Source organism: Salvelinus alpinus, chromosome 20 (assembly GCF_045679555.1).
Source record: "Salvelinus alpinus chromosome 20, SLU_Salpinus.1, whole genome shotgun sequence".
Classification (NCBI taxonomy): domain Eukaryota; kingdom Metazoa; phylum Chordata; class Actinopteri; order Salmoniformes; family Salmonidae; genus Salvelinus; species Salvelinus alpinus.
This window is the reverse complement of record NC_092105.1, coordinates 29,080,144-29,094,887: the sequence shown is the minus strand read 5'-3', so window position 1 is coordinate 29,094,887 and position 14,744 is coordinate 29,080,144.

Sequence of the window (14,744 nt, the reverse complement as noted above, 5' to 3'; positions counted from 1 at the left end):
AAAAAAGACTGGTTTTCCAAAATGACCACCAACCACTTACATTGGTTCTAACTGGACAGGATTCACATGGCCATATTGCCATAAATAATTGGTACATACAGCCAAGTGATGGCTTAAAATGTTTGAAGTGGTGTAGAGAATACAATACTATGACACCAAGTGTGCCTTATGAATGTGTCCTTTAAATTTTATGCAGAAATGTGGTGGAAATATCCCCTAAGATTAGTGTGTTGTAATTGTAATTGGCCTTCATTAGTAAGTGGTACAGTATATTAGGCCTAATGATAGCTTAAAACCCCCTAGAGTCGATGTCCGCACCCTCGTGGAAATCTAATTGGCATAATAAAAAAATCCCTATAAAAAAAATTCAGTTTAAGCTAGAGATACTGTATATGTTTTTTAGCATTGAATGCGTCTCAATCCACTGCATCCACCAATGCCGCCCTTCGCATCTGCGGTGAAAGATGACAGAGCTAAAGTGATGTTTGTCAGACCATGAGACATCGGACTTCTCACAAAATCGTTTGTAGCGTCCGGACAGTTTGGCCTAGAAACTATAATGACCCCTCTATGGAAAGATGAGACTGTCACGTACATATCGATTGTTTTGCTCTAAGACGCCCACAGGCCTCACAAGACTCGTCTGAAGGTCGCCCAGTATCATGGGTCCTCAGATCCTCAAAAGGTTCTACAGCTGCAACATCGAGAGCATCCTGACAGGTTGCATCACTGCTTGGTATGGCAATTGCTCAGCCTCCGACCGCAAGGCACTACAGAGGGTAGTGCGTACGGCCCAGTACATCACCGGGGCCAAGAAACATTTCTAAAAACCTGTTTTCACTTTGTCATTATGGGGTATTGTGTGTAGATTGCTGAGGATTTTTATTTATTTAATCCATTTGAGAATAACGCTGTAACGTTACAAAATGTGGAAAAAGTCAAGGCACTGTAGGACAGACACTTCAGAACATCCTTTTGATTTTTGGGGGGGACTATCTGTTGCTCCATGTAGTGAATCTGTTATTCAATGCATTTGTAACCCCTCTTCGACTGGGCTTAGACTGTTATGGATTTTTAAATGTTCAAGGTATTGTGGAAAATACAATCAAATGGATCATGTTTTTTTGTTGTTGATGTTTTTTTTTTATATGACCACAAATGTAGCCAAAATGCTGTCCAAATCAATGCTTTTTCACAATATCTGATATCTATGGATTAGAATGATATACAGTGGGGAGAACAAGTATTTGATACACTGCCGATTTTGCAGGTTTTCCTACTTACAAAGCATGTAGAGGTCTGTCATTTTTATCATAGGTACACTTCAACTGTGAGAGACGGAATCTGCATTGCATGACATAAGTATTTGATCACCTACCAACCAGTAAAAATTCCGGCTCTCACAGACCTGTTAGTTTTTCTTTAAGAAGCCCTCCTGTTCTCCACTCATTACCTGTATTAACTGCACCTGTTTGAACTCGTTACCTGTATAAAAGACACCTGTCCACACACTCAATCAAACAGACTCCAACCTCTCCACAATGGCCAAGACCAGAGAGCTGTGTAAGGACATCAGGGATAAATTGTAGACCTGTACAAGGCTGGGATGGGCTACAGGACAATAGGCAAGCAGCTTGGTGAGAAGGCAACAACTGTTGGCACAATTATTAGAAAATGGAAGAAGTTCAAGATGATGGTCAATCACCCTCGGTCTGGGGCTCCATGCAAGATCTCACCTCGTGGGGCATCAATGATCATGAGGAATGTGAGGGATCAGCCCAGAACTACACGGCAGGACCTGGTCAATGACCTGAAGAGAGCTGGGACCACAGTCTCAAAGAAAACCATTAGTAACACACTACGCTGTCATGGATTAAAATCCTGCAGCGCACGCAAGGTCCCCCTGCTCAAGCCAGCGCATGTCCAGGCCCGTCTGAAGTTTGCCAATGACCATCTGGATGATCCAGAGGAGGAATGGGAGAAGGTCATGTGGTCTGATGAGACAAAAATAGAGCCTTTTGCTCTAAACTCCACTCGCCGTGTTTGGAGGAATAGAAGGATGAGTACAACCCCAAGAACACCATCCCAACCGTGAAGCATGGAGGTGGAAACATCATTCTTTGGGGATGCTTTTCTGCAAAGGGGACAGGACGACTGCACCGTATTGAGGGGAGGATGGATGGGGCCATGTATCGCGAGATCTTGGCCAACAACCTCCTTCCCTCAGTAAGAGCATTGAAGATGGGTCGTGGCTGGGTCTTCCAGCATGACAACGACACGAAGCACACAGCCATGGCAACTAAGGAGTGGCTCCGTAAGAAGCATCTCAAGGTCCTGGAGTGGCCTAGCCAGTCTCCAGACCTGAACCCAATAGAAAATCTTTGGAGGGAGCTGAAAGTCCGTATTGCCCAGCGACAGCCCCGAAACCTGAAGGATCTGGAGAAGATCTGTAGGGAGGAGTGGGCCAAAATCCCTGCTGCAGTGTGTGCAAACCTAGTCAAGAACTACAGGAAACGTATGATCTCTGTAATTGCAAACAAAGGTTTCTGTACCAAATATTAAGTTCTGCTTTTCTGATGTATCAAATACTTATGTCATGCAATAAAATGCAAATTAATTACTTAAAAATCATACAATGTGATTTTCTGGATTTTTGTTTTAGATTCCGTCTCTCATAGTTGAAGTGTACCTATGATAAAAATTACAGACCTCTACATGCTTTGTAAGTAGGAAAACCTGCAAAATCGTCAGTGTATCAAATACTTGTTCTCCCCACTGTATAACATGTACCTAAACAGTGCTTGCATAATAAGTAATGGTAGCCTTAGTATCGTGTCCTATACATCTCATTCAAAAAGGTAGAGTTCTATTGGATTGGTTCCATGTCCATGGTCCATTTTCAGCATTCTAATTATAGGGAAGGAAGTACAGGGAAGGTTTCTTGTAACATTTCTTGAAAATGACAAAATACAGAATATCATGTTTTATATCATTGTAATTAGTATACTTTAGGGAACAGCCATTTGACAGTTTTAAGAGTTTAAATGTAATACTCTAAAAATGAAAGTGTTCAAGAATCAGTCATTTTGGTAGATTTATGGGCACTTTTCTACAAAATATTTAATAACCCTCTAGCAAATTTCCGCAGTCAGTTTCCTGATCTTTAAAAGAAAGAAATCTCTCAGATATAGGACAGACACTTTAAAACAAACTTCCTTTACATATATTTTGTGTGTCTGTTTTTCCATGTATGAATCTGTTATTCAATGCATTTCTATGGGCTAATAGCAGTAAGTCCAAATTCAATGTTTCATCAAATAATTTTTGGGGGATACCTAAAGGTTTCCAAAGATTCCCAATCAAATAGCTAAATGATCCTTGATATGACCATCTTGGTCACGTTCTTTACTCATGATGCGGCCAAAACTAAACAGCATGCACCATAGGATAAATGTGCTCTGATGAAAACAATACAGTAGGCTAGTCTGTAGCTTATTACTGTCATCTACTCTGAAATCCGCACAAAGAATATTTTACTCACATCACTCATCTAAATGCATATTTTCATGAAACCGAGTGAGATAAAATGGTTATGGTTGGCATTCAGAATGTAGCTTGGACATTTCACCTGTAAAACAAGAAGAATTGTCATTCATGATTGACAGTGATGATGGCCTATTTTGAAATTAGGTAGGCCTAATTTGGTGTTTGACAGTACAAAAAATACAAACATTTATTCACATTTATTCAATGTGTGTAGGCATAGGCAGACGTTGCATTTGGATTATGCGTTTTTTGCATATGCAATTATTATTGAGAAATTACGTCATTAACTTTTCTTTGCTCAGCAGCACATAAAAAAATAGCACTAATAGGTTAAATCTGCAATGGCACTATTACTAGACATCTTTGTTTAGACTTTAACTTACTTTGGGTAAAGGCTGAAAGGTCTCATCATAAAAGTATTTAGTTAAAATGGGTTACCCGTCTCTCTGCCGGACATAATACATTCCTATGGGATTTTACCTAAAGTGACTTGTGCAGGGCAGGTTTCCTGTAATTTTCCTAAAATTGACACAAACAGAATATCATATTATATATCATTGAAATCAGTAGACTTCAGGGAAAACTCATATTACTTTTTTATGTTTACATGTAAACTATTTGAACTACTTACAATTTTTTTTAAGGATACATAAAAATGTTTAATGGATACGTATCTATGGATTTGTTTGCCATTGAATTGTATTTTCCAGACTCACTCAAACATTTTAAGCCATCATTGGGTTGTATGTACCAATTATATATGGAGATATGGTCAAGTGGTTCTAGTCCAATATGGACCTACGCAGTTGGTGGCCATATTGGCGGCCATATTGGAAATGGACAAAATCTGTGATTGCACTATAACCAAAAATAAATGGCTGCCTTGGTTGACTGACATGCTTCCCAGACTGCCTCCAGGTATCTCCGAGTGGCGCAGCGGTCTAAGGCACTGCATCTCAGTGCAAGAGGTGTCACTACAGTCCCTGGTTTGAATCCAGGCACAGCTGCGCACATCTGGCCCAGCGTCGTTCTGGTAGGCCGTCATTATAAATAAGAATTTGTTCTTAACTGACAATCTAGACAATCTAGTATTAGTGTACCAAGTTTGATACTTGTATCATAAAGTGGAACGATCTCCAGTACTTTTGGTTCTTATCCGCTGGACTAACAGAGAGAAACTCATTTAATGGTATTTTTAACAGTCTAAAAACAGTTTCCCCCACCAACACAGAGCTGTTAGGAAGCAGACCAGTGAGGCAGCAGGGCTAGAGAGATAGTGGGGAACTCAAGTGCAACATGGCTATGAGAGAGAGGTTGCATCCCAAATGGCACCCTATTTCCTATATATAGCACACTGCTTTTGACCAGGACCCATACAAAAGTAGTACACTATATGGGGAATAGGGTGCCATTTGAACTGCAGGCAAAGAGAAGAGAAATCAGTCTAGCCTGAATCTGTAGCTGGAGTCCTCTGAGAACCTACACTACAACAGCCGACAGCCATTGGGATGCAGCACTCCTCTTCTGGCTTGTTTGATCAAAATGCCCTCCCTCCACCGCACCACAGCTTAAATCCACAGTTTTAAAGGCTTCGTCCCAAATGGCACCCTATTCCCCATATAGTGCACTACTTTTGACCGTGGCACATAGATCCAAAAGTAGTGAACTATGTAAGGAATAAGGTGCCATTTGGGACGTAGGCTAACAAAGGATCAGCTTGGTTAATTCTGGTTGATGCTGAAACTTCTAAAAGGCCTATTTTAAGTTTAACAGTAAACAAACATAGACTGAGTATACCAAACATTAGGAACACCTTCCTAATATGGAGTTGCACCCCCTTTTGCCCTCAGAACAGACTCAATACATCGGGGCATGGACTCTACAAGGTGTCAAAAGCGGTCAACAGGGATGCTGGCTCATGTTGACTCCAAATTCTTCCCACAGTTATGTCAAGTTGGCTGGATATCCTTTGGGTGGTGGACCATTCTTGATACACACAGGGAACTGTTGAGCATGAAAAACTCAGCGGTGTTGTAGTTGTTGTCACAAACCAGTGCGCCTGGCATCTACTACCATACCCCATTCAAAAGCACTGAAATATCTTGTCTTGCCCATTCACGATCTGAATGGCACACATGCACAAATCCTTATTAAACCTGTCTCTTCCCCTTAATAACTTCTTGCCACTAGGGGGGTGCTATTTCGACATAGCACAAATGTGTATCCAATGTAAACGGTCTCCTACTCAATTCTTGCTCGTACAATATGCATATTATTCTTACTATTGGATAGAAAACACTCTATAGTTTCTAAAACCGTTGGAATTATGTCTGTAAGTGAAACAGAACTCGACTTAGAGCACTTTTCCTATGTCTGTGTGAGAATGGGAAATTTTATCATCTGCTTTGAGACCTGTCTTTAACTTTGCCTGTCTTCTATTGGTTGAGATGCACTGCATACGCCTTCCCCTGGCTGTTAGCGAATAGGGAGAGTTGAAATGACGTCTTTACGTATTTCCCAAAGTTTTTAAATTGATTGGAACCGAGGTGTCCGACCTTTTGGGACTTCGCGCTGACGCAAAGAGGGTCTTGGCATGTCTTTTTAGAACGTCTGTTTTTATTCGCTATAGGCTTTAAAGACATCATAATCTTGTTATTTTGAACCGAATTATACCAGTTTAGGTCAGTATATTGCGATTTTCAGGTATTTATTTCCATGGCGCTGTAGAAACGTGGGTGTCTCTCTCTCGAATGCCATTCTGTACTGCTAATTGCAACGTTGAGGGAAACATTCTCCAACCCAGCAACGATTCTTTTGGCCAACGGACACCTTTCACAAGATTCTGATGGGAGTTCAGCTAATAGTAGGTACTATTTATGCTGATAAAACGTTGTTCTGTTGAAAAAGAAAAATGTATTAGACGCCATTATTTTCCATGTAGCGTTGCGCTATCGCACCCTGTATTGTTCCCAGTATTGCGCAGTAAGGTTAATTTAAAAAATGTAATTCAGCGATTGCATTAAGAACTAATTTCTCTTTCAATTGCTGTCCAACCTGTATTTTTTTAGTCAAGTTTATGAATAGTTTTCGATAAGATTAGGTGCCTTTCCAAAATGGCGCCGGACAGATTGCTTGATTTTTTGCCCACTAAACACGTTGTGTAACCACGAATTGTGCGGCTAAATATGCACATTTTCGAACAAACTATATGCATTGTGTAATATGATGTTACAGGACTGTCATCTGAAGAATTCTGAGAAGGTTAGTGAAAAAATTAATAGCGTTTGGTGGTTTATAACGTTATTGCTATTTTTGGCTTGAATCAATGCTACTGTGTGACTGACTTGTAGTAAGCTAAGATAACGCTATATTGTGTTTTCGCTGTAAAACACTTAGAAAATCTGACATATTGGCTATATTCACATGATCTGTGTCTTTCATCTGCTGTACGCTGTGTATTTTTAAGAAATGTTTTATGATGAGTAATTAGCTAATACACGATGGTCTCTGTAGTTATTCTAGTCATTTTAGTGATAGTTGTAATGGGGGCTGCAATTGTAAACTATGATTTATACCTGAAATATGCACATTTTTCTAACAAAACCTATGCTATACAATAAATATGTTATCAGACTGTCATCTGATGAGAATTGTTTCTTGGTTAGTGGCTATTTATATCTTTATTTGGTCGAATTTGTGATAGCTACTGATGCAGTAAAAAAAATGGTGGAGTAAAAAAAGTGGTGTCTTTTGCTAACGTGGTTAGCTAATAGATTTACATATTGTGTCTTCCCTGTAAAACATTTAAAAAATCAGAGATGATGGCTTGAATCACAAGATCTGTATCTTTCATTTGGTGTCTTGGACTTGTGATTTCATGAACATTTTATTATATGATATCCCTGTAACTTTAGGCTAGGCTATGCTAGTCAGCTTTTGTGATGGGGGGGATCCCGGATCCGGGTTTGTGACTCGTGAAAGGTTAATCTACACTGATTGAAGTGACATCGATAAGGAATCATAGCTTTTACCTGGATTCCCCTGGTCAGTCTACATCATGGAAAGAGCAGGTGACCTGGATTCCCCTGGTCAGTCTACATCATGGAAAGAGCAGGTGACCTGGATTCCCCTGGTCAGTCTACATCATGGAAAGAGCAGGTGACCTGGATTCCCCTGGTCAGTCTACATCATGGAAAGAGCAGGTGACCTGGATGCAAGGTTTTGTTCTAATGTTTCAGCACTTGAAGGAGGGAGGGGGCTCTTCAGCTTAAGTTGTCCATCGACTTTCATTTTCTAATAATTCCTATAATTATCTCGCTCTTCAACTCTCTCTTTCCTTTCTCTCCCTCTTTCTCTGTCTCTGCTCATAAATATGGTTGGTACTGTTTCTCCTATTGGTGTCATTGGTTGCTTGGCCAGGAGGAGAGGTTTATTAATATTGTCTATTTTCAGTGTTTTTGCACATTCTTAATGACCACAATGTGCCATGGCAGTTCTCAGAGTAAAGCAATAGGGTTCTGTTATAGCAATGTCATCATTTTGTTTTTCAAAACTAACAAAAAAATAAGACATTTCTGCAAGGCTACCAATTTTTCTTTGCAATTAGAATAGAAATCCTTGCAACAATATCACTCTGCATTGGTTCCAAACTTTGCTGTGTGAAAGGAAAAATAAGTCTATGGTGAAGGAAGATACTGTATAACCACATCAGACAAATTCCAACATGTCCTGTATGTGATTTAAATAGTCATGTTGCAAATGTGTATGATTAAATAGTCTTCCCTTTCTGACAGATGGGAGGAAAAGGCAGAGTAGCAGGAGGGGTGTGTGCACATGGGTTGTCCACGAAAAGAGCGCCTTTTGCGTCCCTTTGATATTTTAAGTAGAAATTGTGCACCAATATTGACAATGAAGTGCCCTTTAATATCGACCATATGGAAGATTCAATAAATCTGTAATCTGTACATTTTGTATATGAATAAAGATAAAATGTATAATTTTGACATGTCCCTCCGTGCACCATCTGTGACTTCTGGGAGATTTGAACCCACTTAAGCCCAACATTTCTCTAAGTTTTCATCATCATTGAAAAGCCCTAGTTATTTTGTTGCTATGAAGATTATTATTTATTTAATGTGATTAGTGATTAATTTACATCTGTCCCTCATTTAAGGTCAACCCTGTTATGTGAACTGAACTCTCATTTAAGGTCAACCCTGTTATGTGAACTGAACCCTCAATTAAAGGTCAACCCTGTTATGTGAACTGAACCCTCATTTAAGGTCAACCCTGTTATGTGAACTGAACCCTCATTTAAGGTCAACCCTGATATGTGAACTGAACCCTCATTTAAGGTCAACCCTGTTATGTGAACTGAACCCTCATTTAAGGTCAACCTTGTTATGTGAACTGAACCCTCATTTTAATAATGGTGAAACTATTCCTTTTAAAATATTTTTTTCAAAAGAAACAGTCAAATCATAGTGTAAAAGTAGGTGAGCTGATTCTACTCTTTTTGGCCATTTTCTGGTGTTTTGTGGTGGAAAACTGAGTCGAGCATAACAGGTCAGTCACCCTGTTACCCATAGACAGGCTAGACATTTTTTTACAATTTCAATATTTTTGTGACACTTCCCACTGGCCAAAAAACTGGTTGAATCAATGTTGTTTCCATGTCATTTAAAAAAAAAAAAATCAATGTGATGACGTTGAATCAACATGGAAAACTGCTTGGATTTGAAAAAAGTGATCAACGTAAGGGAATTTAGTCTTTTTTTTCACCCAACTTTTACCCTAAATCCAATGACATGGTGACATTTATTTCCTTGATTTCACGTTGAATTCACTGTAGTTGATAACTCCACCAAATGTAAATCAAAATTAGACGTTGAAATGACGTCTGTGCCCAGTGGGTTGCATTCAATTGCCACTTCCTGTTGCACACAACTTGCTTCCATTTCCTCTGTCAAGGGGATTTATAGCTGATTTAAGATGAAGTCATCAACCCTGTTATGGTCAACCCTGTTACTTTATTTGGCACTTAATAGTGTTTTTAATAGTGTTGAACATGTGGTCTTCAGGACAGAATGTCAAAAAATATATAAAATGTGACGAAGGTCTACTTCTCAAAAGGCACTGAATTGGTGGAATGACCTGTATGTGTGTATGTGAATGTTTGTTTGCGTGCGTCCGTTTGTGTGTGTGTGCATGCGTGTGGTGTCTGCATACGCGTGTTTGTGTGTGTGCACGTGCATGTGTGTCCCCGTGCGTGTGAAGTGAAGGGGCGACTGCCTCAACAGCGGTCTTAATAGTGTTGTTGCCCAGGTATTGATTACCTGCTTTATGGTCAATTATCTGACACAGTCCATCAGCTGCTACACACCAACAGCACAACAGACAGGCTGGAGAATAGAGGGGGAAAGAGGGGAGAGGAGAGGTGGAAAGAGGGGCGAAGAGGTGGAAAGAGGGGAAATTATAGGTGGAAAGAGGGGAAATGATAGGTGGTAAAAGGGAGGCAATATGTAGAAAGAGAGAAGATATGTAGAAAGAAAGGAGAAGATATGTGGAAAGAGAAAAGATATGTGGAAAGAGAAAAGATATGTGGAAAGAGAAAAGATATGTAGAAAGAGAGAAGACATGTGGAAAGAGATGAGAAGAGATGTGGAAAGAGGAGAAGATATGTGGAAAGAGGAGAAGATATGTGGAAAGAGGAGAAGATATGTGGAAAGAGGAGAAGATATGTGGAAAGAGAAGATATGTAGAAAGAGAGGAGAAGATATGTGGAAAGAGAGGAGAAGATATGTGGAAAGAGAGGAGAAGATATGTGGAAAGAGAGAAGATATGTGGAAAGAGAGAAGAAGATATGTGGAAAGAGAGAAGATATGTGGAAAGAGAGAAGATATGTAGAAAGAGAGAAGATATGTGGAAAGAGAGAAGATATGTAGAAAGAGAGAAGATATGTGGAAAGAGGAGAAGATATGTGGAAAGAGAGAAGATATGTGGAAAGAGAGAAGATATGTAGAAAGAGAGGAGAAGATGTGGAAAGAGAGGAGAAGATGTGGAAAGAGAGGAGAAGATATGTGGAAAGAGAGGAGAAGATATGTGGAAAGAGAGGAGAAGATATGTGGAAAAAGAGGAGAAGATATGTGGAAAAAGAGGAGAAGATATGTGGAAAGAGAGGAGAAGATATGTGGAAAGAGGAGAAGATATGTGGAAAGAGGAGAAGATATGTGGAAAGAGAGGAGAAGATATGTAGAAAGAGAGGAGAAGATATGTGGAAAGAGAGGAGAAGATATGTGGAAAGAGAGAAGATATGTGGAAAGAGAGAAGATATGTGGAAAGAGAGAAGATATGTGGAAAGAGAGAATATGTGGAAAGAGAGAAGATATGTAGAAAGAGATAAGATATGTAGAAAGAGAGAAGATATGTGGAAAGAGAGAAGATATGTGGAAAGAGAGAAGATATGTAGAAAGAGAGAAGATATGTGGAAAGAGGAGAAGATATGTGGAAAGAGAGAAGATATGTGGAAAGAGAGAAGATATGTAGAAAGAGAGGAGAAGATGTGGAAAGAGAGGAGAAGATGTGGAAAGAGAGGAGAAGATATGTGGAAAGAGAGGAGAAGATATGTGGAAAGAGAGGAGAAGATATGTGGAAAGAGAGGAGAAGATATGTGGAAAAAGAGGAGAAGATATGTGAAAAAAGAGGAGAAGATATGTGGAAAGAGAGGAGAAGATATGTGGAAAAAGAGGAGAAGATATGTGGAAAAAGAGGAGAAGATATGTGGAAAGAGAGGAGAAGATATGTGGAAAGAGGAGAAAATATGTGGAAAGAGAGAAGATATGTGGAAAGAGAGAAGATATGTAGAAAGAGAGGAGAAGATGTGGAAAGAGAGGAGAAGATGTGGAAAGAGAGGAGAAGATATGTGGAAAGAGAATATATGTGGAAAGAGAATATATGTGGAAAGAGAAGATATGTGGAAAGAGAAGATATGTGGAAAGAGAGGAGAAGATATGTGGAAAGAGAGGAGAAGATATGTGGAAAGAGAGGAGAAGATATGTGGAAAGAGAGGAGAAGATATGTGGAAAGAGAGGAGAAGATATGTGGAAAGAGAGGAGAAGATATGTGGAAAGAGGAGAAGATATGTGGAAAGAGAGGAGAAGATATGTGGAAAGAGGAGAAGATATGTGGAAAGAGAGGAGAAGATATGTGGAAAGAGGAGAAGATGTGGAAAGAGAAGATATGTGGAAAAAGAGGAGAATATGTGGAGAGGAGAAGATATGTGGAAAGAGGAGAAGATATGTGGAAAAAGAGGAGAAGATATGTGGAAAGAGGAGTAGATATGTGGAAAGAGGAGAAGATATGTGGAAAAAGAGGAGAAGATATGTGGAAAAAGAGGAGAAGATATGTGGAAAGAGGAGAAAATATGTGGAAAGAGGAGAAGATATGTGGAAAAAGAGGAAAAGATATGTGGAAAGAGGAGTAGATATGTGGAAAGGGGAGAAGATATGTGGAAAGAGGAGAAGATGTGGAAAGAGGAGAAGATATGTGGAAAAAGAGGAGAAGATATGTGGAAAGAGGAGTAGATATGTGGAAAGAGGAGAAGATATGTGGAAAGAGGAGAAGAGAGTTGGTGCAAGGAAAGGAAAATTCAAATAGAGCTGTTTTCCTCATTTGAGTTTGCTCCTCTCCCTCCTCTCCCTCCTCCTCATGCCCTTGGCAGACACGCAGGGGGAAGACTGTCTGAGACACAATGTTTGCTTATAATTAAATGGATCCAGACACCTCTTCAATAACTGAAAAACATTTGCATCAGAGGAGAGGATAGGGGAGCATGGGGAGGGGGTGTAGACTAAGTGCTGGGTGCTACTTTGACACCATATATTCCATCCTCTAATGGGAAGGGAGTGCTGAGTGTGAATAGTGAGTATCATCTGTATCTTAACCAGAGTAATCAAAGGGCGCTACGATCTTATGATGCATTTATTTCGGTCCGCAGGCGACCATTACTCTCCTCCAGTCAGAGCACTAGCCACTACCCACCCTCCGCTATGCCGCCCTGTCATATAGTACCTGCCTGTCCTGCCACCCCCCGTTGCCATGGTGGTGGGAGGTGTTCTAAATGTTATTGTTAGTCAGTCAGGGAGTGTTAAATTGAAAATAGATGAAACTATTTGCCTGGGTTGGAAATGGAGGATGCTGACTCTCCCTCTCACTCCGCTCTTTCTTTTTTGTCTAACTCGTTAGGGTTTTGAAACTAAATATTCAAATCTATTGTTTTGTCTTTTAGGAGAACAGGGGCTGTATGTTTCAAGCATATCAGAGTAGGAGTGCTTATTTAGGATCAGTTTAGGATTTTAGATCATAATGAATAGGATAAGATGGACAGGGGAGAACCTAATCCTAGATCAGTACTCCTACTCTGAGACGGTAGGTTATGTACACTACCGTTCAAAAGTTTGGGGTCACTTAGAAATGTCCTTGTTTTTGAAAGAAAAGCACATTTTTTGTCTATTAAAATAACATCAAATTGATCAGAAATACAGTGTAGACATTGTTAATGTTGTAAAAGACTATTGTAGCTGGAAACGTCACTTTTTTTATGGAATATCTACATTGGCGTACAGAGGCCCATTATCAGCAACCATCACTCCTGTGTTCCAATGGTACATTGTGTTAGCTAATCCAGGTTTATCATTTTAAAAGGCTAATTGATCATTAGAAAACCCTTTTGCAATTATTTTAGCACAGCTAAAAACTGTTGTCCTGATTAAAGAAGCAATAAAACTGGCCTTCTTTAGACTAGTTGAGTATCTGGAGCATCAGCATTTGTTGGTTAGATTACAGGCTCAAAATGGCCAGAAACACAAGACCTTTCAGAAAGACCTTCTGACCATTCACAAAGACCTCTCTTCAATCTTGGTTTCATCAGACTAGAGAATCTTGTTTCTCATGGTCTGAGTGTCTTTAGGTGCCTTTTGGCAAACTCCAAGTGGGCTGTCATGTGCCTTTTACTGAGGAGTGGCTTCCCTCTGGCCACTCTACCATGAATGCCTGATTGGTGGAGTGCTGGCAGAGATGTTTGTCCTTCTGGAAGGTTCTCCCATCTCCACAGAGGAACTCTGCCAGAGTGACCATCGGGTTCTTGGTCACTTCCCTGACCAAGGCCCTTCTCCCCCAATTGCTCAGTTTGGCCAGACGGCCAGCTCTAGGAAGAGTCTTGTTGGTTCCAAACCTCTTCCATTTAAGAATGATGGAGGTCACTGTGTTCTTGGGGACCTTCAAAGCTGCAGACATTTTTAGGTACCCGTTGCAGGTTCTGTGCCTCAACACAATCCTGTCTCTGAGCTCTACGGACAATTCCTTCGACCTAACGGCTTGGTTTTTGCACTGACATGCACTATCAACTGTGGGACCTTATATAGACAGGTGTGTGTCTTCCTAATCATGTCCAATCAATTGAATTTACTACAGCTGGACTCCAAGTTGTAGAAATATCTCAAGGATCAATGGAAACAAGATGACCCTGAACACAATTTATTTGGAGTATAATAGCAAAGGATCGGAATACTTATGTAAGTAAGGTATTTCAGTTTTTTATTTTTAATAAATTAGCAAAAATGTCTACAAACCTGTTTTCACTTTGTCATTATGGGGTATTGTGTGTAGATTGCTGAGGGGGGCAAAGTTGTATCAATTTTAGAATAAGGCTGATGAGACAAAGAGGGAGAGGCACGGAGGGACAGAGACAAAAAGGGAGAGGCACAGAAACAAAGAAGGAGAGGCACGAAGGGACAGAGACAAAGAAGGAGAGGCACGGAGGGACAGAGACAAAGAAGGAGAGGCACGGAGGGACAGAGACAAAGAGGGAGAGGCACGGAGGGACAGAGACAAAGAAGGAGAGGCACGGAGGGACAGAGACAAAGAGGGAGAGGCACGGAGGGACAGAGACAAAGAGGGAGAGGCACGGAGGGACAGAGACAAAGAGGGAGAGGCACGGAGGGACAGAGACAAAGAGGGAGAGGCACGGAGGGACAGAGACAAAGAGGGAGAGGCACGGAGGGACAGAGACAAAGAGGGAGAGGCACGGAGGGACAGAGACAAAGAGGGAGAGGCACGGCGGGATAGAGACAAAGAAGGAGAGGCACGGAGGGACAGAGACAAAGAGGGAGAGGCACGGAGGGACAGAGACAAAGAAGGAG